Below are 26,853 nucleotides of genomic sequence, written 5' to 3' on the forward strand. Positions count from 1 at the left end.
CCATATTAAGAGATGAGGAAGAACACTATATCATACTTAAAGGGTCTGTCCAACAAGAAGATCTAACAATTTTAAATATCTATGCCCCTAACATGGGAGCAGCCAATTATACAAACCAAGTCATAACAACATCAAAGAAACACATCAACAGTAATATAATAATAGTAGGGGACATTAACACCCTCCCTCACTAAAATGGACAGATCATCTAAGCAAAAGATCAACAAGGAAATAAAGGCTTTAAATGATACACTGGACCAGATGGACATCACAGATACATTTAGAACATTCCATACCAAAACAAGTGAATACACATTTTTCTCTAGTGCACATGGAACATTCTCCAGAATAGATCACATCCTGGGTCACAGATCAGGTCTCAACTGGTACCAAAAGATTGGGATCATTCCCTGCATATTTTCAGACCGCAATGCTTTGAAACTAGAACTCAATCACAAGAGGAAAGCTGGAAAGAACTCAAATACATGGAGGCTAAAGAGCATCCTACTAAGAAATAAATGGGTCAACCAGGAAATTAAAGAAGAATTTTAAAAATTCATGGAAACAAATGAAAGTGAAAAAAACACAACTGTTCAAAATCTTTGGGACATAGCAAAGGCAGTCCTGAGAGGAAAGGATATAGCCATACAAGCCTTTCTCAAGAAACAAGAAAGGTCTCAAGTACACAACCTAAACCTACACCTAAAGGAGCTGGAGGAAGAACACCAAAAAAAGCTTAAACCCAGAAGAAGAAGACAAATAATGGATATCAGAGCAGAAATCAATGAAATAAAAACCAAAAGAACAGCAGAACAAATCAATGAAACTAGGAGCTGGTTCTTTAAAATAATTAATAGGATTGATAAACCCCTGGCCATACTTATCAAAAGAAAAGAGAAAGGACCCAATTAATAAAAATCATGAATGAAAGAGGAGAGATCACAACCAACACCAAAGAAATACAAACAATTATAAGAACATATTATGAGCAACTATACGCCAGCAAATCTGACAATCTGGAAGAAATGGATGCATTTCTAGAGACGTATAAACTACCAAAACTGAACCAGGAAGAAATAGAAAATCTGTACAGCCCCATAACCAGTAAGGAGATTGAAGCAGTCATTAAAAATCTCCCAATAGGGGCGCCTGGGTGGCTCAGTGGGTTGGGCCTCTGCCTTCGGCTCAGGTCATGATCCCAGGGTCCTAGGATCGAGCCCTGCATCGGGCTCTCTGCTCAGCAGGAAGCCTGCTTCCCCTCCTCTCTCTCTCTCTGCCTGCCTCTCTGCCTACTTGTGATCTCTCTGTCGAATAAATAAATAAAATATTAAAAAAAAAAAATCTCCCAATAAACAAGAGCCCAGGGCCAGACAGCTTCCCAGGGGAATTCTACCAAGCATTTATTTATTTAAAAAAAAATTTTTTTTAAAGATTTTATTTATTTATTTGACACAGAGAGAGAGAGATCACAGTAGGCAGGCAGAGAGAGAAGAGGAAGCAGGCTCTCCGCCGAGCAGAGAACCCAATGTGGGGCTCGATCCCAGGACCCCGAGATCATGACCCAAGCCGAAGGCAGAGGCTTAACCCACTGAGCCACCCAGGTGCCCCTCTACCAAGCATTTAAAGAAGAATTAATATCTATTCTCCTGAAACTGTTCCAAAAAATAGAAATGGAAGGAAAACTTCCAAACTCATTTTATGAGGCCAGCATTACCTTGATTCCAAAACCAGACAAAGACCCCACCAAAAAGGAGAATTAGAGACCAATATCCTTGATGAATAAGGATGCAAAAATTCTCACCAAAATACTAGCCAATAGGATCCAACAGTACACTAAAAGGATTATTCACCATGACCAAGTGGGATTTATTCCTGGGCTGCAAGGTTGATTCAACATCTCCAAATCAATCAATGCGATACAATACATTAATCAAAGAAAGAACAAGAACCATATGATACTCTCAACAGATGCGGAAAAGCATTTTTTAAAAAAGATTTTATTTATTTATTTGACAGACAGAGATCACAAGTAGGCAGAGGCAAGCAGAGAGAGAGGAAGGGAAGCAGGCTCCCTGCTGAGCAGAGAGCCCAATGCAGGGCTCGATCCCAGGACCCTGGGATCATGACCTGAGCCGAAGGCAGAGGCTTTAACCCACTGAGCTACCCAGGTGCCCCCTGAAAAGCATTTGACAAAGGACAGCATCCTTTCTTGATCAAAACTCTTCAAAGTGTAGGGATAGAGGTTACATAACTCAATACCATCAAAGCTATCTATGAAAAACTCACGAGAGTTATCATTCTCAACGGGGAAAAACTGAGGGCTTTTCCCCCAAGGTCAGGATTACAGCAGGGATGTCCACTATCACCACTGCTATTCAACATAGAACTACAAGTCCTAGCCTTGGCAATCAGAAAACAAAAAGAAATTAAAGGCATCTAAACTGGCAAAGAAAAAGTCAAACTCTCACTCTTTGCAGGTGATATGATATTTTATGTGTAAAACCCAAAAGACTCCACTCCAAAACTGCTAGGACTCATACAGGAATTCAGTAAAGTGTCAGGATATAAAATCAATGCACAGAAATCAGTTGCATTTCTACACACCAACAACAAAACAGAAGAAAGAGAAATTAAATAGTTAGTCCCATTTACAATTGCACTCAAACCCATAAGATACCTAGGAATAAATCTAACCAAAGAGGCAAAGAATCTATACTCATAAAACTATAAAGTACTCATGAAAGCAACTGAGGAAGACACAAAGAAACCTAGAAACATTCCATGCTCATGGATTGGAATAACAAATATTGTGAAAATGTCTATGCTATCCAGAGCAATCTACACATTTAATGCAATTCCTATCAAAATACCATCAAATTTTTCAAAGAAATGGAACAAATAATCCTAAAATTTATATAGAACCAGGAAAGACCTCAAATAGCCAGAGGAATGTTGAAAAAGAAAGCCAAAGGTGGTGGCATCACGATTCCAGACTTCAAGCTCTATTACAAAGCTTTAATCATCAGTACAGTATGGTACTGGCACAAAAACAGACACATAGATCAATGGAACAGAATAGACAGCTCAGAAATGGACCCTCAACTCTATGGTCAACTCATCTTCGACAAAGGGGGAAAGAATGTCCAATGGAAAAAAGGCAGTCTCTTCAACAAATGGTGTTGGGAAAACTGGACAGCCACATGCAGAAGAATAGGACTGGACCGTTTCCTTATACCACACACAAAAAGAGACTCAAAATGGATGAAAGACCTCAATATGAGACAGAAATCCATCAAAATCCTTGAGGAGAACACAGGCAATAACCTCTTTGACTTCAGCCACAGCAACTTCTTCATAGAAATATCGCCAAAGGCAAGGGAAGCAAGGGCAAAAATGTACTATTGAGACTTCATCAAGATTAAGAGCTTTTGCACAGCTAGGAAACAGTCAACAAAACCAAAAGACAACTGACAGAGAGAAGACATTTGCAAACGACATATCAGATAAAGAGCTAGTATCCAAAATCCATAAAGAACTTATCAAACTCAACACCCAAAGAACAAATAATCCAATCAAGAAATGGGCAGAAGACATGAACAGACACTTCTGCAAAGAAGACATCCAAATGGCCAGCAGACACATGAAAAAGTGCTCAACATCACTTGGCATCAGGGAAATACAAATCAAAACTGCAGTGAGGTATCACCTCACACCAGTCAGAATGGCTAAAATTAACAGGTCAGGAAATGACAGATGTTAGTGAGGATGCAGAGAAAGGGGACCCCTCCTACACTGTTGGTGGGAATGCAGGCTGGTGCAGTCACTCTGGAAAACAGCATGGAGGTTCCTCAAAAAGTTTAAAATAGAGCTACCCTATGACTCATAATTGCACTACTGGGTATTTACCCTAAAGATACAAATGTACTGATCCAAAGGGGCACGTGCACCCGAATGTTTATAGCAGCAATGTCCACAATAGTCGCACTGTGGAAAGAACCTAGATGTCCATCAACAGATGAATGGATAAAGAAGATATGATATGTATGTGTATATATATGTATATGTGTATGTGTGTGTGTGTGTGTGTGTGTGTGTGTGTGTGTGTGATGGAATATTATGCAGCCATCAAAACCCCCCCAAAATCTTGCCATTTGCAACGACGTGGATGGAACTAGGGGGTATTATGCTAAGTGAAATAAGTCAATCAGAGAAAGACAATTATCATATGATCTCTCTGATATGAGGAATTTGAGAGGCAGGGTGAGGGGTCTGGGGGTTATGGAGGGAAAAAAATGAAACAAGACGGGATTGGGAAGGAGACAAACAATAAGAGACTCTTAATCTCACAAAACAAACTGAGGGTTGCTGGGGGTGGGGGAGTAGGGATAAGGTGGCTGGGTTATGGATACTGGGCAGGGTATGTATTATGGTGAGTGCTGTGAAACGTGTAAGCCTGAAGATTCACAGACCTGTACCCCTGGGGAAAATAATACATTATATGTTAATTCAAAAAAAAGAAAAAAAAGAACAGGCTCCACAGCCCCTCTGTGGAGGGTCACCACCGCCACGTCACGGTCTGAAGCGGGGTCCCCCCCTGGGTCTGTTGCCTGCCCTACTCAACCTCAAGAGAACTGAAGCTGTGTTGGGAGAAGAAACTGGGTGACAGGTGCCATTTCTCCCTTTTCCCATTTTAACGCCACGTCACAAATAAACAGTCCCGGTTTCCTTTTTGAAGAGCCTGATGTGCTTAATTTGGTTGAACCACATGGGGTGGGCTTGGGAGAACCAAAATAGACAATCTGTAAATTACTCAAATGAAACCAGAAGCCATCCTACAAGCCCTTACAAGCAGCTTGTACAAATGCCGCTCTGCTCTCTACGCAGACAAAAATCCTCCCCCCCTCACCCCTCAGCCCCACAGCCTTTGAAAACCACTAGGTTCTAATCAATAAAAAGAAACTCAAAGAAAACCATCTGGGACAAAGGACACTTTCTGTGAAAAACAATAGCCTGGCTGTCCTGGTAGACGTCCTCCAACATCTATCATGAGATAGATGTCATCGGACATTCAAAATGGCGCTCGGGCTCTCACACGCCTAGCAGAGGCTTCCAGATGTCACTTTCCACGAGGTCCAAACAAGGCTGCTCTGTGCTTCCCCATCTTTGTTCTCACGGGTCGCGAGAAATCTTTTGTCTCTTCACTTACTGCATGAACAACATTAAAATAGGAATGGATTTTTTAAAAAAGCAAAACTCCAACAATCATCCCAGCCACACTGCGTCACGCCCTCTAGTCTCTGTTGCCTCCACCCTGTCCCCTTTGGAATTCTTCCGCAGTCCATGTCAATACACAAAAATATTACTTGCATAACTGCACTGATGACACAGGCACATTCTGAACCACCCCCCAAACTTAAATGAACAGACATGCTTGTTTCTCACGTTAGCACCTAGACATCATAAGTATCTTATTCATTCATTCATTCTTTTTTTTCTTTTAAAGATCTTATTATTTGAGAGAGAGAGAGACAGTGAGAGAGGGAACACAAGCAGGGGGAGTGGGAGAGGGAGAAGCAGGCTTCCCACTAAGCAGAGAGCCCGATATGAGGCTCGGTCCCAGGACCCTGGGATCATGAGCTGAGCCGAACAACTGAGCCACCCATGCACCCCATCATTCATTCATTCTTGAGTTCTATGCCCAACATGGGGCTTGAACTCATGACCCTGAGATCAAGAGTCACATGCTCTACCCACTGAGCCAGCCAGGCGCCCCATTAGTTTCATTTTTAATGTCTACACAGAATATTCCATTAGGCTAAAATACTGTAATTTATTTTAACCATTTTCCTTTTGCTAGGTACTTAGGTTATTTTTAATGACCTAAATGGGCATTAAATGACCTAAAATTGGCCACTAAACTCTTCTTTTAGATTATATCCTTTTTTAAAAAAAGATTTTTATTTATTTATTTGAGAGAGAGCATGAGAGAGAGTACAAGCAGGGGGAGGGGCAGAGGCAGAGGGAGAAGCAGGCTCCCCACAGAGCAAAGAGCCCAATGTGAGGCTTGATCCCAGGACCCTGGGATCATGACCCAAACCAAAGGCAGACACTTAACCGACTGAGCCACCCAAGCACCCCAGATTACATCCTTCAAATAAAACCCACTAGTGGTATTATGGGGTCAAAGAGTAGATCAAGATATATCAAAAATGTTTTTCTGCTGATATTTTTCTGCTGCTCAGTATGAACTGCAAGACCAGCCCAAAGGGCTGAACTTAATTTCATGACGACCAGCAGAAGGATGGGACAGAAGTCTCCCCACAAGCCACCAAGACTGAATACTAACATTTGACCGGGCATGGGATCAGTCGGGCTGCTAAAATATTTTGTTTGAATGACTATCTAGTCATATACTGATTTTAACTGCATTTCCTCTTTGCACGGGAAACGTTGACATTCTTTCTGGGTGAGTTCAATGCCCCTCTGTATGCCCGCGGCGTGCCTGGTAATATATATTTCAGACTGGACTCTATCTGTCTGTTACGGTAAAGCTTTCTAATTATTCCTGCCCCCTGGAAATCTTATTCTGGATTTAGTTTGTATTTCCCTGGCCACTTTCATGTTCATCAGCTCTTTATACTTTCTCTTTCATGAAAACCCTGTTCATTTCTTTGGGCCCATTTTTCTGTTGGGTATTTGTCTTTCTCTTATTAATTTACAAAAGGCCTTTAAATATTATGGATACTATATTACCCATAGGTTGTGTGTTGTTATGGGTTGAGTTGTGTGTCGCCCTACCCCCACAACCAAATATTCATGTTTAAGTCCCAACCCCCAGGATCTCAGAATGTGACTTTATTTGGAAATAGCATCCTTACAGATGGAATTACGTAGGATGAAGTCATATGGGAGTAGGATGGGCCTTTAATCCAGTATGACCAGTATCTTTATAAAAGAGAGAAACTGGACACAGACATGCATGCATATTAGAGGAGAGCTATGCGAAGAATTAAGTTATGTTTCCAAAAGCCGTGGAATTATCAGAAACCAGGAGAGAGGACTCCAGCAGATCCTTCCTAGAACCCTCAGAGGGATCATATCCCTGCTGACATCTGGATCTTGAACTGCTAGCTAGCCTCCAAAACTGTGAGACAGTAAATTTCTGTTGCTGAAGCCACTCAGCTCAGTTTTTAGTACTTTGTTACAACAGCCCTAGCAACCTAATACGTGTGTATAGCAAATATATTTTCCCAGTTTGTGGCTTGACTTTTAATTTTTTTAACCATATTTTCTGATGAGCCGAGTGCAGAATTTTAATGTGGGAGAATGCACCCAATGTCTTCTTCCATGGCTTGTGCTTAATGACTTTTTTAGAAATGCTTTGCTATGCTCAAGTTGTAAAAATAGTCTCCTTCTTTTCCTTCTAAAGGTTTGGCCTTTCAAATCTAAGTCCTTGGACCATCTGGACTTGGTTTTGGTGTATGGTGTGAGGTAAGGCTCTGTTTTCATTTTTGAGGCAGTAACCATCTTTCCTCCTGTCTTTCTGCCCCACAAGACAATGACCTCCTTGAGGGTAGTGATTTTACATTACTCTGTACAGACAGAGTCCTGATGAATGCTGACACAGAGAAATGTTTGTTTATATCCTGCAAATGAAGCTAAACTTTCCAGAGAAGACAGGAGAGAAGCTCAACGGAAAGATACGGAGTTTGGGTCTAGCATTCAATGGCCATCTAAATTCAGTCAACGTACTGCTGATCCACTCAAGCATCTCAAGAGCGATATCCTGACTCTATTGTAAATTGAGCTCCTACTGAACATCTTATAGCCAAGATGTTTGTTCTAAGAGAGATTGCTCCAGAACATGCAACGGTATCAACCCAAACTGGAAAGGACAACATGAAGCCTTGTCTCCAGCCACCCAGTGTCTGTAACAAAGGACTAAAAGTGGATACAAATGACGTTAGGGAGAGTCCCCCTCAAGCAGAAGGAGCAGCGGCCAGGATGGGCCAGGGCACTCACTGACAAGGGCGGAGAGAGGTTCTACCAGCTAAGGGAGGGCTTTTTTTTTTTTTAAAGATTTTATTTATTTATTTGACAGACAGAGATCACAAGTAGGCAGAGAAGCAGGCAGAGAGAGAGGGGGAAGCAGGCTCCCTGCCAAGCAGAGAGCCCGATGCGGGGCTCGAATCCAGGGCCCTGGGATCACGACCTGAGCCGAAGGTTCAGGCTTTAACCCACTGAACCACCCAGGCGCCCCTAAGGGAGGGCTTTTTTTTTTTAATTTTTTATTTTTTCAGCGTAACAGTATTCATTATTTTTGCACCACACCCAGTGCTCCATGCAATCCATGCCCTCTCCAATACCCACCACCTGGATCCCCCAACCTCCCTCCCCCCACCCCTTCAAAACCCTCAGATTATTTTTCAGAGTCCATAGTCTCTCATGGTTCACCTCCCCTTCCAATTTCCCTCAACTCCCTTCTCCTCTCCATCTCCCCTTGTCCTCCATGCTGTTTGTTATGCTCCACAAATAAGTGAAACCATATGATAATTGACTCTCTCTGCTTGACTTCTTTCACTCAGCATAATCTCTTCCAGTCCCATCCATGTTGCTACAAAAGTTGGGTATTCATCCTTTCTGATGGAGGCATCATACTCCATCGTGTGTATGGACCACATCTTCCTGATCCATTCGTAAGGGAGGGCTTTTGAGCCAGCACAGCCCAGTCCTCAGACCCTTCTTCCATCTACTCATTCCACTTCTGTGCAGCATGTCCCTCTCTGCTTCTCTGGGTCTCACCATCATCTCCCAACCTCAGGTCCAGCCCAAGAGTCCCATGAGTAGTTATTTACAGAGTATCCACCACATGGAGGGCACAGGGCTGGCACACAGTGGGTGCTCCATGATTATCCTGATGGTGCTAGACACAGAGGACAGCAATGAGCACGACAGTCAAGGTCCCTGTAATGCAGTTCCTGACAGTGAGCATTATTTATTTAATTACCGTGCGTGACTAATGGATATGGGATGACTTCATTAGCACTGTGGTGTGTGCTCCGAAGAATAAAAGAGCGCTGTGGGAAGTGACCTTCCCAAGACACCCCCTGCAGAAGTAGGGACAGGGGTCAGAGGGCCAAGGAACAGGCACACACAATAACCCAAACGGCCAATATGGACAAGTGACGGGGTAAGGGGGCCTGGGGTGAGGGGTTGGTGCAGACCTGAGGCTGGGGCAGAAGACAAGTTAGTTCCTGCTTTGTCGCTAGGTGAGGAGTATGGACTTACCTGAGAAACAGGGAGCCAAAGAAGGCTTTAGGCAGGGAGTCACCTAATTAGACCTAACGTTTTAAAAGGACTTCTCTGGCTGCACCTCGTTGCTCCTCTGCCGTTTCAAGCCACCTCTCCTTCCGACTCCCTCTTCCACTCATGTTGTGCTTACCTGCTTCTCCAGTACCTCCCGTAACACTCTTTGATGAGGCTCCTGGACTTTTCGTGTCCTATAATTTCTGCAGGGAGGGACCGCACACTCCATGTTCTCACGCATCCCTCTTTTCTGCCCTAGCATTTGGGGTTAGGGTAGTTGTTACACATTAGACTGTTTCCGTCAAAAGACAGGATGAAACCCTAACCCATGACATCTGTGAATATGACCTTACTGGGACATGGGGGTCTGGTCATCTGTAATTAAGACAAGACCACCCTGGCATCGGATGGGCCCTGGTGTTATTATAGGAAGACAGACACACGGGTGGCTCAGTTGGTTGAGTGGCTGCCTTCGGCTCAGGTCATGATCCCAGCATCCTGGGATCAAGTCCCACATCGGGCTCCTTGCTTGGCAGGGAGCCTGCTTCTCTCTCTGTCTCTGCCCGCCTCTCTGCCCGTGCTCACTCGCTCTCTCTCTCTCTCTCTGACAAATAAATAAATAAATAAAATCTTTTAAAAAAAAAGAAGACAGACACACATGGAGAAGAACACAGCGTGACAACAGAAGCAGAGTCAGGTGATACATCTGGAAGCCGAGGAGCACCGAGGACTGCCACGCCAGCAGAAGCCAGGAGAAGGGCATGGAACGGGATCCCCCTCGATGCCTCCAGAAAGGAACCAACTCCCTCCAACACCTTGATGTCGGACTTCCAGACTCCAGAACCACGAGAGAGCCACAAAAAAATAAATTCCTGCTGCAGTGGCCTCACCCCCCGATTTGTGGGAACTTGTGACGCAGTCCCGGGAAACTAACGCGGCGGTAGATCAGGCAAAGGACTGAGGTCACAGTCCTACATTTCAATGCCAGCTCTAGCACATACTCCCTGTGTGGCCTTGGACTTGCTGCTGAACCCCTCTGGGCCTCATTACCTAACTTCTTGGGGAAAACGGGGGACATAACAGACACCCCCATGAAGTTCTATAGTGGGGAAAAGCTCTTCTTGAAATTCCTGTCGACTGGCATGACCGTGCTCCCTCCCAGCTTCCAATTCTTGGTCTTCATTGTTCTCATTCCCTTTCTTTTGCTCTTAAATGAAGTTTTTCCCAGAATTCAACCCCTAGGGAATTCAACCTTTTCTTCCTACATTATCCAGTGTTACTGGGTGATTCTGTGCCAGGCACGGGATCCTGAGTCCTTTCCTTTATTTTCTCACTTAATCCATACTGCAGGCCCTTGGAGAGAGACTAGCATTATCCTCACTGTACCCATGAGTAACCTGAGACGGAGGACGGCCAAGGTGTGTGCTGGACATCACAGTGAGGGGGTGGCAGAGTTGCCCCGTGACACAGTAAGAAACACATACTTGGTTTCTGTCCCCAGTTTCTGGCACGCAGCTCCTAAAACCCTTGGAATTTCTGGGGAAGATAAGAGCGTCCTCTGGATGCTAATGAGATGACTAAGGGCTGGGGGTCCCCAGATAGCTTCAGGAGGAAGGCTGATTGCCAGAGAGACAAAGGCACATTAGAGGGTTGGAACTCTCTTGGCCCCAAAACCCATCCTCTAGAGAGGGGAGAGAGGAGAGGCTGAGTTCAATCACCAATGGCCAACAGGTTTAATCAATTGTGTCTATGTAATGAAACTTCCATTTAAAAAAAAACTCCTAAATAACAGTGTTTAGAGAGCTTCTGAGTTAGTGAACACATCAAGGTACTAGGAAGGTGGTGGACCCCGAGAGGGTCCTGTGCCCCTCCCCCAATACCTTGCCTTATGCTTTGCTTTCCATCTGGCTGCTCCTGAGTTATATCCTTTAAAAAACAAACAAACAAACAAAAAACAGTAAAATGTCTCCCTAAGTTTTGTGAGCAATTCTAGCAAATTACAGAACCTGAGGCAGAGGTCAGGAGACCCCCCCTGATTGATAGCTGGGTTTGTCAGAAGTATGGATTCACCTTGGGACTTGTAACTGGCACCTGGAATGGGGGCGGTCGGTGAGGATGGAGCCCTTCACCTGCGGGATCTGAGCTAACTCCAGGCAGTGAGTGTCAGAACTGAGCTCAGGGGGCGCCTGGGTGGCTCAGAAGGTTAGAGCCTCTGCCTTTGGCTCAAGTCATGATCCCCGGGTCCTGGGATCGAGCCCTGCATCGGGCTCTCTCCTTGGTGGGGAGCCTGCTTCCTCCTCTCTCTCTGCCTGCCTCTCTGCCTACTTGTGATCTCTCTCTGTCGAATAAATAAATAAAATCTTTAAAAAAAAAAAAAAAAAGAACTGAGTTCAGTTGTAGGACAGGTGCCCTAAAAGTAAGGGGTGTGTGTGTGTGTGTTTTAATAACGGGGCTTCTTAGGGCAGCCGACATAAGACAGGAAAATAGTGGGGCGCCTGGGTGGCTCAGCAGATTAAGCATCTATCTTCGGCTCAGGTCATGATACCAGGGTTCTGGGATTGAGTCCCTCGAAGGGCTCCCTGTTCAGGCTCTATGCTTGCTGCTCCGGGGGGTTTGCCTCTCCCTCTCCCTCTGCTCCTCCCCCACACTCACGCACTCTCTCGCTCTCTCTCAAATGAATAAAATCTTTTTTAAAATCCCGCACTTTCTCTCAGTTTCAGGTTTTAGGGAGCCCTACAGGCAGCAAGTATTATTTTGGTCTATTCGACATCTCTCCCCACTTACTCTGGTCCCAGAACCCCTTTGGCTGTGGTCTGGGTGGGGCTAAGCCTGGGCATCTGACCCCACCAGACAAGTCCATGGAGCTCTGCTCAAGAAGGTCCCAGAGCTGCCCGGGTGCCTCGAGGTTCAATTATTCCTTTGCTTCTATGAACTACTCCACCACCCTTCAGGATGGCCTTCTTTTTCTCCCAGAAAGCCTGGTATGAATCTCGGCTCTACTACTTATTCTGTGAGCAGATTCCCCAACTCCCCTGCCTTTGTGTTCTTATCTATGCAATGGGATCGTAAGAACACCTATCAGGCTGAGTTGATGAAAGAATTAAATGGGTTAATAAGTAGGAAGAGCTCAGAGCTCAGCATTTAGTATGTAAATCTGTTATCATTTTATTTATCCTTTCCCTTAAGCTGGCCAGACTCAGTTCTGCTGCTGCTGGAACTGAAGACCATTCCCTTAGGGCTCCCCTCATTTTCACCTTGTATCCTAGTTATCGATGGCCATGACTGTTTCTCAGAGGCCACTCCAGGAAAGGAGGACGTGTTGAGGTCACCTCAGTTCAAGCCCTGGCTTCAACATTTACTCCTTGAACATCTGAGGCAAGTCATTCACTGACTGGGACCTCTGTTTTCTCACGTGGAACGTGGGGATGATCAGTGCACCTCACAGGCTTACATGATTCAACAGGGTCATGTACGGAAAATGCTTCCCAAGCACTGACAGGTGCTCACTATTTGTTATACCGAGAGTCTTAAAGGAAGGGACCGGGTCTCACACTTGTCTGTAGCCCCAGAACCTGCCATGAGAACAGCCTCAGTCCATGGCGACAAGCCCCCTGAGACCGTCCACCTCTCCTTCTCGGAGCAGAGCCCCGACATTCTCTCTGAAGCTGATCGCCAGACACCTGGGCCACCCAACCTGCCAGCTGCTCAAGAGCTCCAACCTCATCTGCTCAACCCCAGCTGGGGTTGACAAATTACTTGCTGGCCAATGTTGCTTTAATCTCCTTGGTCACACGGAGTCCAAGTTCCCCAGCTAAGATTTCAGCACCACGATCACGGTAATGATGGACAGCAACATTTCCTTACGGCTTACCAGCAGTCAGCACACCTGATGTGAGGACCAGTACTGTGCTGGGCCGGTGTGAACACGGCAGGCATAAGCAGATGCCACCCTCCCCACAACTCTTGAGCTCCAATTTGCTTTTCCTGCCATTTTCCACGGGAGGAAGCTGGGCCTCAGCAAGACAGGGTGGAGGCTGGGAGCAGACGCCAGACTGTGAAGTCAGACTCCCCCATTCACTAACTGCATAGCCTTGGGCGAGCTCCCCAGACTTTCTGCACCTCTGGTTTTGAATTTAGCTTATTTTAAACTTTTTTTAAGATTTTCTTTTTCTAAGGTAACCTCTACCCCCAAAGTGGGGCTTGAACACACGACCCTGAGGTCAAGCATTGTACGCTCTACCAACCGAGCCAGCCAGGCGTTCCCGTGCCTCGGGTGTTTAAAATGAAAAGTGGGGAATAATGACAGTCCCTCAGGGATTTTCAGATGTATACAGAAAGCCCTAAAACCACGGCTGGTCTATGGGACAAGCTCAGGAAGAGTCAGCAATTGTCATTATCAGCAACAGAGTAACCACCCAAGGTCACACCACAGGAAATGGCTGGGCTCCTGCTGGCCTGAGGACTGCGGGACTGTGGGGCTGTCCTCTTCATGTGGCACCACTGTATACATACGTCAAGGCTCTGCGCTTTCAGCCTCGAGTGAACCAGCCCCCTGGTAGCCCAAAAAAACACCCTAAGGTAAGTACCACTATGGTCAGTGATGTGCAGATAAGTATGTAGCCCTCCAGGAGGGGAAAGGGCTCCGATCGGTAGCATGTGTCCATTTCATACACAATGGCTGACTTCAGTGTGAAGTTAATCGGCTTGTGAAATGCTTGAAAATTTACAATTAGCTCTGTGAGCCAGGGAAAGCTGGCTCCAGCACACGATATAACCCTCATTTTATAGACAAAGAAACCGAGGCTTAGAGATGATATGGTAACTCTGGGCCCCACACCTCTAGAGGGTATAAAGGCCAGGACTTGAACCGAAGTCTGTATATTCCAGGGCTCTCGGGCACCACAGATCCTTTCCCATGTGAGGTAAAACAGTGTGCCACAGAGGTAAGACCTCCCACCTGGAAGTCAGGCAACCTAACTCAAAAGCTATCACTGAAAGCTGTGTGACCTTGGACAAGTCACTCAACTCAACACTCACTCTGTGCTGCAGTCTTCTCATCTAGAAAACAGGCTCGGACCAAACCATCTCTTGTTCCCCTTCTAGATGACATTATGACTAGGAACCAAAAGCTCATGTTGAGATCTGAGATGTAAACTCCATTTCTATTTCAGGAGGAGGAAAACAAGAAGGACCACATGAAAAGAAATTTCTAGTTAATGCTGCCTTCTAAGGCTCTGGCCTGGGCCCGGCACTGGCTGCACAGTGTTGCCAAAACACGGTTGCTCACCAAAACCTAGGCGGGGGACTCTTTTAACACACAGAAAGGCCAGCATCCTATTGAATGAGTCAGGCTGAAAGCAGCTCAGGGTAAGTTAAAGAGGAATGCTCATTAAAAAACTGACATTTGCTTTGTCCAGGGCTTCGCCTGTTAGAGTATCTGGCGGTGAACGATCTCAAAATACAATATACGGTCAGGAGAGGCTGGCGGTGTGTGTCACTTCTGGCAGTTTCCAGGTTCTGGGCCCAATCAACACATAACTCTGGGTGTCTGAAGTCATGACCGGTTTTTCCTTCTAAAAAATGTCCTAAAATTCTTTCTATCTCTATCTGCCTGGGACACGGTAAGGTCAAAGTAGCATCCACTGAAACACAAATCAGAACCTCTGGCCAATTCCTCATGGCCTCCGCCTTACTTGCTTCCCAATGTCTCCTTCCTCTTTTCGGCTTCCTCCCTCCTCCTTCCCTGCACGGCAGCTCCCAGTTAGTCCCTACTCGGTGTATATTATACGCCAGGGGCTTTGCCTGCCTGATCTTGGTTTATCAAGATGGAATATAGTGGAGTAGAATGGCTAACAGCTGGACAGCCTGGGTGCAAATCCCAGGCCTGTGGCCTTGGGCATGTTACTTAATGCATGCCTCAGTTTCCCTATCTATAAAATGGGCTGGTAACAATTGTTAATACAATAGAAATGCTTAGCCCCATGCCTGACACAGTGAGTACTAGGTCAGAGTCAGCCCTCTCTATTATTATCCTCACGTCACTGCCCCAACTTCCCATGCTGTAAGCATTACATTATTATCCCTAACCGACAGGTGAGGAGTGGGGCTCAAATTCACACAGCTGGTAAAGGGTGAAGCCGGGACCTTCACCAGGTCCCAACTCCTTTAGTCTAACTCTAAAGCTAATCCTCTTTACACAACAATATTTATTCAATTCAGAAAACATCTAACGAGTTCCTTCCCCACGCCAGAAGCACCGAGAATACACAGAAGCGGAAGCTGATGTTATGGAGAGTCTGGCCAAGTCTTAAGCTGTACATCAACAGGATACAGAGGGGGACATCCCCCGCTGGACCCAGAACTGGCTGCCTGGGCCCACAGCTGGGAACAAGGGACAGGCACTAAGGAGCAGACAACTGGTGGGGCCCAGCACCTCGCTCTGGGATTTCTAAAACGCAGAGACCAGGTCCCGCAATATTCCAAACCATCCCCGTTCCCTGCCTCTATGAGCAGGAGAGGAGACACTGGCTGAGTGGGGAAAGCTGAGGACTGTCCCCGCCGATCCACCCCAAAGCCGAGAGTGACGGCTGCCAAGGGATTCACTTGCAGATCACAGCCCCTACAGGAAGGGGAGATCAGCATCTGTTTAACCAGGAGTCTTATCCATCTGCTTTTCAGCATTTTGACCGGATGAGAGGAGGAATGGAGAGAAGTGGCAAGCAGAGGGAAGGGAGAGCACAGAAGATCTTGCACTCCGAGCCGTCACAAGAGTGAGTGTGGGGAAGCAGAAGGTGCCACCCGCCCCCGGGCCTGACCACATCACTGCCAGAGACCACCGAGCTCCCTACTGCCAGTCCCACCTCTCCCCATCCTGAGGAGTCTCTGTGGCCACCAGAGTCCTCCCTCTCCATGTCCACGAAACAGGCTGCAGGAGCCCAGGGAATTAAGGGTTTCTGGAAGCAGCCCTCAGCCTCCACCTGCAGGGAGCTGATGAGTAAAAGCTCGGGCGCCATCACCCCTATCTGAGTGCCCAGGCGGATCACGACCCAGGTGCCCAGAGTGGTAAATGCCCTATAACACATCCTTTAGTATAGGTCTCACCCTCCGCTTCCCTTCTGGTTCTTCTTGGCATCACCCTGATATACAATACTTGCTCTCAAATCTTGGTCTCAGGGTCTGCTTCGAGGAGAGCGCAGCCTAGGTCAGAGAACACTTGCCCAGGGCCAATGTGCCCTCTCATTAGGACCCATCCTTGAGAGTGCCTCCCCCAGGGAAGGAAACCCAACAGCGAAGAACCATGAGGTACTCTGCTCTACTTCCAGGAACTTCCAAAGAGTTGACATCCGCCTGCTACCAGGGTCCTGCCTACTCAGCTTCTTTAGTTGGGGAGGTTGGCCAGGAAAGCGTTAGCCAGGGAAGAGGCAACAAAGAAAGAAAGAACCGCAATCATGGCAGCTAAGTAAGAAGACATTCAGCATTCCTTCTCCCAAACCACACTCACTCCCACTGCAAGGCTCCTGAGCAGTGGCCACCGGCCAGAATGTGGATGTGGAACCACACGGTAGAAGAAGAACCAACCTTCTTCCACCACGTGGACAAGGGCAGGACTCAAAAAAGGACGGGCCCCCGAGAATCCTCCCTGGGACTTCCGGAACTCATAGAAGAGAGGACCTGTCTTCCCCATGTATGTCCTGGTTGGTGGAAGGGAAGCCTGGGCCAACTTGCGGCCACTTTTGCTCCTGTGCATAAGAAGGGTCTTCCTGGGGAACCCTCCTACACTGTTGGTGGGAATGCAAGCTGGTGCAACCACTCTGGAAAACAGCCTGGAGGTTCCTCAAAATGTTGAAAATAGAACTACCCTATGACCCAGCAATTGCACTGCTGGGTATTTACCCTAAAGATACAAACGTAGTGATCCGAAGGGGCACGTGCACCCGAATGTTTATAGCAGCAATGTCTACAATAGCCAAACTATGGAAAGAACCTAGATGTCCATCAACAGACGAATGGATAAAGAAGATGTGGTATATATACACAATGGAATACTATGCAGCCATCAAAAGAAATGAAATCTTGCCATTTGCAATGACGTGGACAGAACTAGAGGGTATCATGCTTAGCGAAATAAGTCAATCAGAGAAAGACAACTATCATATGATCTCCCTGATATGAGGGAGAGGAGATGCAACATGGGGGGTTAAGGGGGTAGGAGAAGAGTAAACGAAACAAGATGTGATTGGGAGGGAGACAAACCATAAGTGACTCTTAATCTCACAAAACAAACTGAGGGTTAAAAGGGGGAGGGGGGTTGGGAGGGGGGGTGGGATTGTGGACATTGGGGAGGGTATGTGCTATGGTGAGTGCTGTGGAGTGTGTAAACCTGGCGATTCATAGACCTGTACCCCTGGGGATAAAAATATATGTTTATAAAAAAAAAAATTTAAAAAAAAAAAAAAAAGAAGAAGGGTCTTCCTGAGAAGAAAGACGATGGAGGAAGGCCGAATGGAGGAACATTGCAGCTGAGAAAGATTCCCAAGGCATAACCTGAGTCCCAGACCCAATGGTACTGGGACCCCACATGACCACAAGTCTTCCTCTTTGACCAAAGCTAGCTTGAGATGGGTTCTGTCAAGTTTAACCAAGATTCCTGATATAAATAGACATTTTGAGGGCCACACAAGGAAAGTAAATCTCTTTATCTCAGGGTTATGCAATTTTTTTTTTCTATTCCTTAATCAAAAAAACAGCAATCCCACACTGACACTTGTCTTGGTTCCCAAATCAGACTGTCCTGTGGACGTTTTAAAAAATCCAGTCAGGGACGCCTGGGTGGCTCAGTTGGTTAAGCAACTACCTTCGGCTCAGGTCATGATCCTGGAGTCCTGGGATCGAGTCCCACATTGGGCTCCCTGATCGGCAGGGAGTCAGCTTCTCCCTCTGACCTCTCTCCTCTAATGCTCTCTCTCTCTCTCTCTCTCAAATAAATAAATAAAATCTTTAAAAAAAAAAATCCAGTCAGTTTGGTGCTGCTGAGGAAAGCCATGAGCGTGCCCCTTGAACTCTGAAGGCTCTGTTCAACAACACGTTCCAAGCAAACACAGAATTCCTTCTAAGATAACTCCAAAGGGAGAAGGAAAAAGGCACATATTCATATAAAAATGTGGTTATACTTATGAAAAATGCAGTCTTATCCCACTTGACTTACATAGGCTAGATCAATTTACAAAGTCATTGGCCGGGGCTTTTTCCTAAATAGATTATGTACGGGTGTAGGCTTAGACTCAGGCTCAGGTTCCATTCCCCATTCCAAGTGTGCAACCATGGGTAAGTACCTTAACCTCTCTGAGCCTCAGGGTCCCCCATCTGCAAGTGTCATTACCAGCCACCTGGTGGGGTAATGTAAGTGTTGCACACCACCTAGGTTCTAGGATGTGTGAGGACCCAGAACATATTTACTGCTAAATGTAAATTGTTCAAACTTACTTGGCAAAGGCAATATACACAGACTTCGCTTCCTAAGCCACGGGGCCATGAGTGCTAGGCATCAAAGACCAAAAACACGTTCCTTCAGTCAGAGCAAATCTCAGGTGAAAGCAATTTTCAGAAACATAAATATCCAGCATTCCTGTGTGCAAATGTCACTTTTGACGCAACCCATTTTCTTCTTCTGAGTGCAAGTCAAACATTGCTCCTCAGTGGAAAATCTGGCTTTGTAATAAAGGATACTACACACCACACGAAGCAGAATTATCCCCCAAGAACTTCAAAGAGCATTCCAACCTGAGTCTTCTCCTTCCCAAATGGACCCATCAAACATAATCCTGATGGCAGCCTATGTTGGCCACGCAGCTCATTCAGCCACCACAAGGGCCAGCCGGTGAGTGGCAGAGCCACGCTTCTGAGCCATATGTCCTACTAGGACGGCTAGCCCTTCCTACTTCCCTCTAGCCACTCAGTATCACTCAGCATGAGGACCCCAGCCCACATGTACCAGAATCTCCCCACAAGTTCACTGAAGTGTGATTCATCCAGGACTCAGGACCTTGGAATCAGTGAGGCCAAAGTCTGGGAGCCTCTGCCCCTTGTGAAAAGATGAGAACAGCCAGCATGACAGCAGAATCCCACTCCGTCAGGCAGCCTTGTTTACAACGCCCCCAAAGCTGGTGTTGAACGTCTAAGGACTGTTCCTGTGCTTTCTAACCATCTCTCCACCTGGCCCCTCGTGCACCTGTACCTCACACCAGGTCTAGGACATCGCGTCCTGCCTACACGACTGCAGCAAATCACTCCTAACTGGTGCCTCTGTTTTCTTCTCTCTTTGTACTCCAACATGTTATTATAAGAACTGTCAGATCCATGGGGCGCCTGGGTGGCTCAGTGGGTTAAGCCGCTGCCTTCGGCTCAGGTTATGATCCCAGAGTCCTGGGATCGAGTCCCGCATCGGGCTCGCTGCTCAGCAGGAAGCCTGCTTCCCTTCCTCTCTCTCTGCCTGCCTCTCTGCCTACTTGTGATCTCTCTCTGTCAAATAAATAAATAAAATCTTTAAAAAAAAAAAGAACTGTCAGATCCAGAAAAGCTGAAAGATCTGTACAGTCCCCTCCTTTTAATACACATCACCTAGCTTCTGCAATGCAGCTATTAATAATTCTACATTAATATTTTAAAGCCATGCTACACTTGCCTTATGGTGCATCTAATGATCTTTTTTTTTTTTTTTTTAAGATTCATTTATTTATTTGAGGTGGAGGAGAGGCAGAGGGAGAGAGAAAGTCTCAAGCAGGCTCCCCGCTGAGCACAGAGCCCAATGTGGGGGGCTCAATCTCCCCACCCTGAGATCATGACCTGAGTCGAAATCAAGAGTTTGACCCTTAACCGCCTGAGTCACCCAGGCGCCCCTCCAAAGATCTTTTTTGGAAGGCATCTTAAAATAGGCTACAGACATTAGTAGACTTCCCCCTGAAGCTTCAGCAGGCCTGTCAGTAGCCTGAGCTCAATGCATCTTTACAGCATCCCACTCCCTGCAAATAACATTTACACCCAACAAGGTGCACAAACCTTACATGTACCTGATGAGTTTGACAAATGCACAACCTGTGTATCAGAAGCCTGTCAAGATGCAGAACATCACTATTCGTCCAGAAATGACCCTCCTGCTCCCAGAAATGACTCAATTCCCTCCCCTCCTGTCCCCTTCCCACAGCCACTGTTCTGATTTTTTTCACCATAGATTAGTTTTGCTGGTTCTCAAACTTGATACAAATGCAGCTGTATGTATGTGTTCTCTTGGGCCTGGCTTCTGCTTAGCATGATGGTTGCTCAGAAACATGTTCTACTTGGCATAATGTTATTGACATTCACCCGTGTTATTTTGTGTATCCCGGTACTTTGTTCCTTCTTATTTCCGAATAATGCTCCATTACAGGAATATACCTCGGCTTGTTATCCTTTATCCTGCTGATGTGACACCTGGCTGCTTCCAGTTTGGGGACCTATGACAGGAGAAGGTGCTGTGAATACCTTAGAGTGATTTTTTTGTGTCGACATAATGTGATCTCTCTTAGGCAAATACCTAGGTGTGGCAGTGCTGGACCGTGGAGGTAGATCAATGTTCAGTTTCACCAAGAACTACTACCACATTATACCCCTCTGCTGTCTGAGAGTTCCGGCTGCTCCACATCCTCATCATCATTTGGTGTTGTCAGTCTTTGTAGCTTTTAGACATTCCAGGAGGTGGGTGTGTAGTGATATTTCGCTGTGGTTTGAATCTGTAGTTCTCTGACTGGCTAACAATGTCAAGCACCTCTCCATGTGCTTAGAGACCATCTGTATGTATCTTCTTTTGTGCAGTGTCTGTTCAAAACAGTTGCCCATTTCAAAATTGGGATTTTTTCTTGAGAAGGAGAAAGAGAGTGCAAGCAACAGGGAGGGGCAGAAGGAAAGAGAGAGAATCTTAAGCAGGTTCCATGCCTAGCACAGAGCCTGATGTGGGGTTCGACCTCAAAACCCTGAGAATCATGACCTGAGCCAAAATCAAGAGTCAGATGCTTAACCCACTGAGCCACCCAGGCGCGTTTCTTTCTTTTTTTTTTCTTTTTAAAAAATTTTTGGGTCATTGCTGTTCTTTATATATTTTGGATGTAAGTATGCTGTCCCCCAATGATTTCTCTCCAGGGTAGCCTGACAGGGTCACCTGTCCTTCTCAAAAACCCAGGGCTTGCCATCATAATTACGAATAAAACTAAAGTCTTCACCTATACCTTTAAGACTGATGTGAAGTGACCTTTTACACCAATTCAACTTCATCCCCTATCATGTTTTCCCCCTCACTCTACTCCAGTCACCAAGATGCCAAAACAGCTCCTGCCTCAGGGCCTTTGCACTTCCCAAAGTCACTATTTGGAATGCTCTTCCTCCAGACATCCTCCAGGCTCATGCCCTCACTCCATCTAGCTCTCTACTTAAATTCATCTCCTCACCCATTTAAAATAGCTTCCTCACCCTTGCCACCCAGCCATCCCTCTCCAGCCCCTCATCCTACTTTGCTTACTCTCTTGGCACTGACAGTGAAACCCGGCATTATTTGTTAACTCGTTTATTCGCTACAAGTCTCCCTCCACTGGGATGTAAACTCCACAAGAACAGGGACTTTTGCCTTGTGGGAGAGAACTAGTACAATGTCGTGGTTATGGCACACCATTTTTTACGTCAAACAGCCTCAGTCCTACCACTTAGCAGCACAGACAAATTATTTCCCTCTGCCCAGTTCCCACATTTGTAAAACAGACCCTTGTTAGGATAAACTACTTGGGCCATGTACATCATTTAGAGCTGCACAGACACCAACTTATGGCTCTATCACAAGTCCCAGACCCTAGAACACAAAAAGCACCTGACAAATACAGAATGTATAACTGAATAATTTATACAGGCACGCTATTTTTATTGTAGATTTACTGAGTCAAAATCATCATTCTCCCCCAGTTCAAGGGACTTTCACTTCCAAAAAATTCTTTCTCCTGAGAAGAGCTCACATCCGTGCAAATGCACAGTAAGGGACACAAAGTCGTAGGTACTAGGTCTCTTCTCAGCACCGGCAAACCAGTACCCACAGGTTATGTTATTCTAGCCACAACCCAGAACAAGAACTCTGCTCCCTCCTAATGTTCTGGGAGGTTCTGCTACGTCTATGCGGCATCTACTCTCCCCACCACCTTGCCCATCCTTCCCAAAGCCACGGGATCTTAAAAGAAAATAAATTGCCTTCATCTTGGGTAGGTTTCTGGCTCAAAAAAGGATTGAAGAAATGCGTATACACCCATATTCATCACAGTATTACTCACAGTATTATTATATACTGTAGTATAGGGCATATTAACATCTAACAATAGCTATCCCGTTTGTTACATAATAATATGTCAAAATATATGTTGCAATATCTACTACAGTATCCCAAAGTTCCTCACAAGAAGCAGAAGGTGGAAGTGTTCACTGACGGATGAACGAGCAAACAAAACACGGTATACATACAGAACAGGGTATCACGCAACCTTCAAAAGGAAGGTCATTTGGACGCATGCTATGACATAGATGAACTATGAGGACATTATGTCACAGAAAGACAAATGCTGTATGACTCCACGTATAGGAGGCACCTAGAGTCAGATTCATGGAAACACAAGGAATGGTGACTAGCGGGCGCTGGCGGCAACAGGGGGATGGGGAGCTATTGTTTAATAGGTATAAAGTTTCCATTCTGCACCATGAAAAGAGTTCTACAGACAGATGGCGGTGATTGTTGTATAATGCTGTGAATACGTGCACTTAAATTGGCTAAGCTGTTGCACTGTAATGTTAACTAGCTAGAATTTAAGTAAAAAAAAAAAAAAAAATTTTTTTAAGATTTTATTTATTTGACAGAGAGATCACAAGTAGGCAAAGAGGCAGACAGAGAGAGAGGGGGAAGCAGGCTCCTGCTGAGCAGAGAGCCTGATGCGGGGCTTGATCCCAGGACCCTGACATCATGACCTGAGCCAAAGGCAGAGGCTAACCCACTGAGCCACCCAGGTGCCCCTTAAGTAAAAACTTTTTAAAAATGGGTAAGCTGGTAAATTTTGTCACGTGTGTTTTGTCATAATTACTAATATATTATTTCTTAAAGAAAGAATAGAGTCTAGGGGATGCCTGGGTGGCTCAGTCAGTTAAGCATCTACCTCTGGCCAAGGTCATGATCCCAACGTCGTGGGATCCAGCCCCGCTTAGGGCTCCCTGCTTATCGGGAAGCCTGCCCTCTCCCTCTGCCCCTCCCCTCCACTCATGCTCTGTCAAATAAATAAATAAAATCTTTAAAAAAAAAAAAAAAAGTAGAGCCTACAAAGATTTCACATTCAATGGCCACAGTGTTGATCTGCTGCCGTCCGCTTGGATGAGCAGAATTTCTCTCAGCAGTGAGAGTAACTTCACACCTGTTCAATCACCCCATATGCTTTCTATTTCTCTGTCCTCATTTTCATTATCTCCTAGCCAAACCTTATCAACGAGACCAAAAAACTGACAGAAGCTCCATTAGCCACTACTGTCCTGAAGGCCAAGATCAAAGATGCAATGTTCAAAGTCACGAAACAGCTGGGACGTTCTGCCGCAAGCCAGACTATGCCTACACGCCGGCCTCACCCACCACCGCTCCCGTGGGTTCTCCAAGGCACAGAAATGCAGAACTCAGCCCTAATAGCCACACTGATCCCACACCGGCGAGGCAGGCTGAAAACAAGAAACTGCCAAGCTCTGCTTTCCACCCCCAGACACGGCTGCATCTACCCCTCCCATTCAGTGCTCGCTCGGGTGAAGGCAGACCCTGGCCTGCCAGGAAAACCAGCGTCAACATCCAGTGGCCTCCAGGGCACCGTGTGAGGATTTTGTTTTCTGTCTCCAAGGCAGGCCTTGTTTGCACAGTATGGACTTTTGTTCAGAACTAGTATCTCTTTTTCTACATTTGGGATGAAAACACACTTACCTGGATGTCTGCTCCTAACACCCTCCGCCCCTGGCTCTCCCTGCTTCCCAGAGACTGTTTCTCCTGGAAAAACGCTCCCCAGCCTGCGGGGACCAGCCCTGCCCTCGTCTTGCCTGCATGGCAGACCCTGTTGCTGTCCTTGAACCTCCATTTCCCCTTCTTCCACCGTGGGCTTTCTCCCTCTGGCAGTACGGAGGCTTTGGGCTAGAACATTCTTCGTGGTAGGGGCTGTCCCGTGCACTGCAGGTGCTCAGCGGCATCCCGGATCTCCACCCACCAAACCCACAATGCTTCCCAGCACCGTCAACCATCCTGAGAGCAAGACTGCCCCTGGCTCAGAACCACCATTCTGGAGGACAGAAGCTGCAGGCAGGCCCAGGGCCACCCCACAGATTTCCCTGTTGGGTCCCAGCCAAAGACTGACCGAGGTGGGAGTACCAATGACTGTCTCCCAGTCTGGAGGAGGACGCGCCCTGCAGCGCCATCCTGCGTTCCACAGTCCGCCTCCCAACCCGCAATCAGGGCAAGGCGAAGACCACATCCTCCCTGGGCCATCACCCTTCCCTAGACTGCTTCCCTCCCCCCTCCCCTGCAGGGCACTGTCCTAGGTCCTGTTGTGGGTTCAATGACACCCCCCAAAAGATATGTTATCATCCTCACTCCCATCAGTCCAGAATGTGACCTGACTTGGAAATACGGTTGTCGCAGATGTGATTATTTGAAATGGGAACATAATGGGGTAGGGTGGGCCCCTCATCCAATAGGACTAGTGTCCTTGTAAGACAGAGATGCACACAAAGAAGGTCACGTGATGACAGAGGCGAGATTCGAGTGATGCAGCTATAAGCCCAGGGACGCCAAGGACGGCGAGCAACCATCAGAAGCCAGAAAGCAGCAAAGAAAGATTCTCCCCTATAGGTTTCAGAGGGAGCATGGCCTTGATCTTGGACTTCTAACATCCAGACTGGGAAACAATGAATTTCTATAGTTTTAAGCCTCTAATTTGTGATGTTTTGTCACAGCAGCCCTACAAATGAATCCACACCCAAACCCTTATCTCAAGCTCTGCTTCCAGGGAACCCAAACCTCAGACAACTGGCCTTTCTACTCACAGAGTGTAATTTCCAGAGCCAGCCCGTGAAGGGAGAGGGGAGTCCACTCTTCCCTCAGCCAGTTTCCATGAGCCTTTCTTAGAGCGAGATGGAAGGAGGGAAGGGGGGAGGGTGGCAGGTGAGAGAAAGAACCTCACTTCGGGGAATCCTTCCTTCCCTCCATCCTTCATTCATTCAACAAAGATTACTGAGCGCTACCTGCCACATGCCAGGCACTGTTCTAGGCATAGGACATGGAGAAGTGGTCAGAAAAGATAAAAATCTGTCCTCATGGGGTTTGCATACTAGCAGGGGAGACATATCAGAGAATGTACGGTCTGTGAGACAACAGGAAGGGGTCAGGGAGGGCCTTAGGTGGGGGCCACCAGGCCAGCAGAGGGATGCGGCAGATGCCACCTCTGGTGCCAGCTACAGACCGTCCCAAAGTCCTGCTGGGGCATGGTATCAGCTCGGGCAAACAGCTGTCCCTGAGGCTGTGCGAGCGCACCTGACCAGCAGCCAAAGGGCCATTCTGGCCCGAAGACCCACTGTGGCCTTCCCCTCCTTCCCTGTGTTCTCCTCACCCCCTCACTCCTGCTTCCTGGGATCACCTCCTAAATAAACCACCTGCACCCAGGGCCTTGCCTTGGCCTCGGATTTCGAGAGAATCAAACTAGGGCAGATGGGCCAGGACCCGCTGACTGAGACTCTAACACTTCACACTACAGCCAAGGCAAGGTGTGTGGATGTCCAGATTCTCTGGGTGTCCAGGGTCCTCCACTTGAATGTGTACAATCGAGCTTGGCCACACAGAGTCAATGTGGTCCAGTGGGTCTCCCTCTTTCTAATTTCTTAATGGTTGGAAACCCAGTGAGAAGGCTACACAGAAAGCATCCAATATGTCCTGGTCATGTGATGGGAAGGAGGACATGGGATTACAGCAAACACTGTAACACCTGGACCACCCAGTCCCCATCTCGATCGCTTCAGTGCATGTGGGCCCGAATGCGGCTGCCAGCTCTCGTACTTTTTTTTTTTTTTTTTTGCATCTGTGGATATCAAAGATCTCTTTATCCACCAGTGTAACGGGTCAGAAATGCCAGGGAAGAAGCGTCTCCATCCCCCACAGCCTTCATTCAATGGCTGATAGGAACTGGTATATAAACACCCCAGCTCCCCCACCCCCAGGTGGAAAGACTCATAGGCATGTGTCTAACACTGGCTTCTCCTTTCCCTAGCTCGTTTTGGCTCCATTCACCCACAGCAGTGGCCGGCCGGGTAATACACACGTTATGTGACTGTCCCACTCCTTCCTAATGTGTCCTCTGGTGTCACCTCCCTGATAAATTATTTCCCTTGCCTTGGGATTTTCTCCTTCTTGGGGGATCCAAATGAAGAGAAGGATAAATCTATCTTTGAATGGAAACACACACACACAGTAGAGCA

The 26,853-nt window shown here is 46.7% G+C and overlaps 1 protein-coding gene and 1 non-coding gene across 3 annotated transcripts in view; both read right to left on the minus strand.

The window, feature by feature from the left end:
- SYT17 (synaptotagmin 17) overlaps positions 1 to 26,853 on the minus strand; it is an 88,278-nt gene that overhangs the window by 44,964 nt on the left and 16,461 nt on the right. The window lies entirely within an intron of this gene.
- Positions 5,696 to 5,768, minus strand: TRNAK-CUU (transfer RNA lysine (anticodon CUU)). The gene has a single exon. It is a non-coding gene; the product is annotated as a tRNA-Lys (tRNA).

Source organism: Lutra lutra, chromosome 18, assembly GCF_902655055.1.
Source record: "Lutra lutra chromosome 18, mLutLut1.2, whole genome shotgun sequence".
NCBI lineage: Eukaryota > Metazoa > Chordata > Mammalia > Carnivora > Mustelidae > Lutra > Lutra lutra.